The sequence below is a fragment of the Octopus sinensis genome, linkage group LG18 (genome assembly GCF_006345805.1).
Source record: "Octopus sinensis linkage group LG18, ASM634580v1, whole genome shotgun sequence".
Classification (NCBI taxonomy): domain Eukaryota; kingdom Metazoa; phylum Mollusca; class Cephalopoda; order Octopoda; family Octopodidae; genus Octopus; species Octopus sinensis.
Window position 1 is genome coordinate 16482064 of NC_043014.1, and position 5033 is coordinate 16487096.

A 5033-nucleotide genomic window follows, 5' to 3' on the forward strand; every position below is an offset into this window, starting at 1 on the left:
TATCATAGTAGGTGCATTAGGCATGATAAAAAAATATTCAGACAAATACATAACAAAAACATAAAACTACTGAATAATAATAATAATAATAATAATAATAATAATAATAATAATAATAAAAATAATAATAATAATAAGAAGAAGAAGAAGAAGAAGAAGAAGCTCAGGACTCAAAGCAGAGTCAGAGGGATTTTTAATTGCAGCACAAGACCAAAGCCTCCCCACCAGAAATTACCAAAAACATGTAAAGAAAAGAAATATTACAAGTAACTGCAGAATATGTGGAGATGGACAAGGAACAATAAATCATATTATCTCTAGCTGCCCAGTCCTGGCTAAGAAGGAATATATTCACAGACATGACAAAGTTGGAACCTACATACACTGGAAGCTATGTCAACATTATGGAATAACAACAGAAAAAAAATGGTATAGGCACACACCAGAAAATGTCACAGAAAACGAGAAAGCAACCATACTCTGGGATATGCCGATACACACAGATAGAGAAATTAAGGCCAACATACCAGATATAGTTGTCAGAGACCATGAAGAAAAAAAATGCTTTCTAATTGATGTATCAATACCGGCTGATGACAACGTGTCTCTAAAAGAAATGGAGAAACTCTCAAAATACAAAGACCTGGAAATAGAGGTAACTAGAATGTGGAATCTGAAAACAGAAACAATTCCTATCATAGTAGGTGCATTAGGCATGATAAAAAAATATTCAGACAAATACATAACAAAAACATAAAACTACTGAATAATAATAATAATAATAATAATAATAATAATAATAATAATAATAATAATAATAAAAAAAAAAAAAGAGTTAGACCCAGCGGAGAGCTACAAGTAGCTGGGGGTAATTGAAGGGGACGGAATAAGGCATTCAGTGATGAAGGAAAGGATCAGGAGAGAATGCTTCATACTGATTTACAGGCAACATTTTTCGTCGCCAGTAAAGATTCGGTAAAGAAATCGTTGCTTGTGTACATGAATTGAGCGGTGACGAGCAAGCATTTTTGAACTTGGCATACCAATCAGGAGCGGTTCTTTCAACTATAGCACCCTCTCCATACACAGCACAAATGTCGCGAGCAGCTTTTGCGGCCTTTGAGCCTGATTTAAAGCAAAAAGAAGGAGGTGTCGAAAATGCTCGTTTTTCTTAACTTGACATTCCATTTTAATGATCTGAAAATAAACAAAAATTAACTAAAATTAACTAGAAAAAAAAACAAAACAAAATAAATTCCAAAAGGATTCCAAAATAGAATTCTCAAAAACAATAGATTCGCAATAATTACCAAAATTTAAAAAACGGCGGGAACTTAGTTGCCAACCCAATATATGAATAAATGTTTAATATATTTGTAAGCATACACTATATGTATATGAAGATGAAGTTGCGTACATATATACGTATGTGTGTGGGCATATTTATACATGTATGTGTATATATGTATGTATGTATGTATGTATGTATGTATGTATGTATATGCGTTTGTAAGTGTAGAGCTGTGTAGAGCATGTAAATGCAAGTATATGCCTTGTGTGTGTATGGGCATATATATATATATATATATATATATATAGTTAATCCAAACATGAAAGAACAAAAGAAAAACACAACAACGCGAGAACGTCGAAAAAATGTAGTATTATTGGACGCTCAGGAAAGAAGGAAAGAAGGAGGGTTTAACGTTTGTGTGTGTGTGTGGTGTTCAAGAAAAGGGATTCAAGGAATCAAAACCAAAAGAGGTTCCCAATGTATGTGTATATGTGTGTGCACGTATCTTTTCGTTTGTGTTTGTCCCCACTCCATTTCACCGCTCGACCGGCTGGTGTTGTTTTGTTTACGTCCCCATAACCTAACTGTTCAGTAAAGACAACCCGATTGAAAAAGTAGCAAGCTTTAAAAATGTGTACTGGAGTCACTTTATTCACGTAAACCCTTCAAAGCGGTGCACCAGCATGGCTACAGTCCCAATGACTGGGGAAAAAAAGAATATTTGTAAATTCTATTCTATTCAATAAAGTGTTATAACAATACAGAATACGGCGAGTTTCCAGAATCGTTACTCTGTCGCACAAAATGCTTAGCAGCATTTATTCCGGCTTTCTACGTTCCGAGTTCAAAGACTTTGCCTTTCATCCTTTCGGGGTCAATAAAAACAGGTACCAGTTGAGCACTGAGGGCCATGTAATCGACTTACTGCTTTCCCCTAAGATAGCTGGTGTTGAGCCTCTCTCTCTCCGTTATTCAATCCCACGCACCATCACCCCGCCATTGCCGCCGCCGCTGCCACTACCACCACCATGTCACTGTTTCCCTATTCACACATAAACACATGACATAAGGCCGTTCTCCATCCTCCAACACTGCTTAAACTCTGTGTGTGTGTGTGTGTGTGTGTGTGCGCACGCGTGTCTGCCTGTGTGTGTGACTCTGGGAGGAGGAGGAGGGGGATGAAACCGGGTGGAGGGGAGAGAGAGGGAGAAGTTACTTTTTACCGAGAAGGGTGAGAGAGAAGGGACCTGCTTTCACACTTAGGACGGTCCGCGCAGGATTAAGACAATCTACATCAAAACTTAACCCCTTTTGGAATTTAAATCCTTACGAAAAAAAAAAACTTACTTCTCTTGTATATATATATATATTAGTAGTATATATTTATTGCATATTGTATATATAATAATATACTTTATAATATATATATATATATATATATATATATATAATATATATATATATATATATATATATATATTATACATATATATATATATATATACATACACTGGATTGGAAAAAACTCATTTCTCTGAAAAAAAAAAATTATCTTTTTGGATAATTTTGCCTTTTACACTCACGTATGTATATCAATTACTTTTACTACACACTTAATTGAGGATATTAATTAATTTATAACACACACACACACATAAAGAATCTATCACCTTTTCATTGCTGTGTTTTAAAAAAACTGCAGAAAAGTTATATATTTTCTATATGTGTTTGTATATTAATTACAGATATGTAAGTTGATCATATAGACCCCAGTGTTTCACTGGTACTTAATTTATTGATCCCTGAAAGGATGAAGGGCAAAGTTGACCTCAACGGAATTTGAACTCGAAATGGAGCAATGGAAGAAGTGATTGCAGAGCAAAAAGTTTTGCCCCAGAAAACAACACACACCACCAGTCTAGGAATTGAAACCACCACCTCATAATTGTGAGTGCAACATCCTAACCACTAAGCCATGGAGTGGAGCACTCAGGTACTTACCAGCCCGTTAATTCCACAAGCCAGCTTGTCGTATATTCGCACCATTTACCCAGGTTGTTTGTGATCTGGTCTCATTTTATTGTTTGTCTCCTTCACTGCCCTTTGCATTTGCTCACTCAAACCCCTGCAGTCCTTTTGCTGCTGTTGACACCCCCAAAATAATCTTATCAGTAAAGGTGCAAAATTATGATTTTTCAATGAGAACCGATGAGGGATGAGCATGTCCACATGGTGTGTAAGAATTTTCCTGGGATCCTTTGTCGTACTTCTGTGCAAAATTTTAATCACACCAAGCACACACATATATATATATTCAAGACAAGGTATAAATAACGGCCATTACCTATTTCTCTATACTGTAGTTAACCTGACTTGCAGCTGTTTCCAGTAGCAATTATAGGTTCGTTATTGGCAGGTTTACAGGCGAGCTGGCAGAAACGTTAGCACGCCGGGCGAAATGCGTAGCCGTATTTCGTCTGCCGTTACGTTCTGGGTTCAAATTCCGCTGAAGTCGACTTTGCCTTTTATCCTTTCGGGGTCGATAAATTAAGTACCAATTACGCACTGGGGTCGATGTAATCGACTTAATCCCTTTGTCTGTTCTTGTTTAGCCCCTTGTGGGTAATAAAGAAACATATTGGCAGGTTTACTCAGTCGGCTCATCGACCAGTTGGGAAATGTTGAATGACCTAAAATGCTACTTCCATCAGAACCATGATGAACAATAACCTTGGACCCTGCCACAAGAATACACAAAGTTCTTTATCAATCTAAACCACGGTGTTTGCCTGGTTTACAAACAGAAAGCATGGATTGATAATCTCTCACAAATAATCCCTCTCTCTCTCTACACACACATACATGTATACACATAGACCAGCGGGATGTATATATATATATATATATAAAGGTAAGTAGAGTTTGCTCCAGCATGGCCACAGTCAAATGACTGAAACAAGTAAAAGAGTAAAAAAGAAAGTAAAAGATATATATATATATATACACACACACATAATGCATTGCCGAATCTAGAAATTGAACCTATGATTGCTAGATATGAATGTACCATTCTAACCACTATACCAAACACCTTCACATATATACACATACATATAGAATTTGCATGTATAGATATATGGATATATATGTGTGTGTGTGTGTCTGATATATTCTTTAATTTGTTTTTCGTCATTTGACGGCGGCCATACTGGAGCACCACCTTGAAGGGTTTTTTAGTGGAACAAATCGAACCCCGCCTTCTCGCCGGACTTATTCTGTTGGTCTCTTTTGCTGAACTGCTAAGTTACAGCAATGTAGACACACCAACAATGTCAAGCAGTGATGGAGAAACAAACACCAGCACAAAGATGCAAATATATGCATAATTATATACATAAACATGGGATGAGGTGGTGAAGCATGGCCTTCGAATGTTGGGCCTCACAGAGGCAAATGACAAGCAACCGAGACCCTTTGGAGATATGCTTGAGAAGACCTGGCAAGCTAAGCGAGATCGTAGCCAAAGCTGATGCCAGTGTTGCGTTACCAGCCCATTGAAAAGAGCCCTTCAGTCATTGGGCAGTATGCTGTGCTTGAGAAGACCTATTGAGTGAAGTGAAATCGTAGTTGTGGCCCAAGCCAGTGCCGCCTGACTGGCTCCTGTGCCAGTGGTACGTAAAAAGCACCATTTGAGTGTGGCTATTGGCAGTACCACCTGACTGGCCTCCGTGCCGGTGGA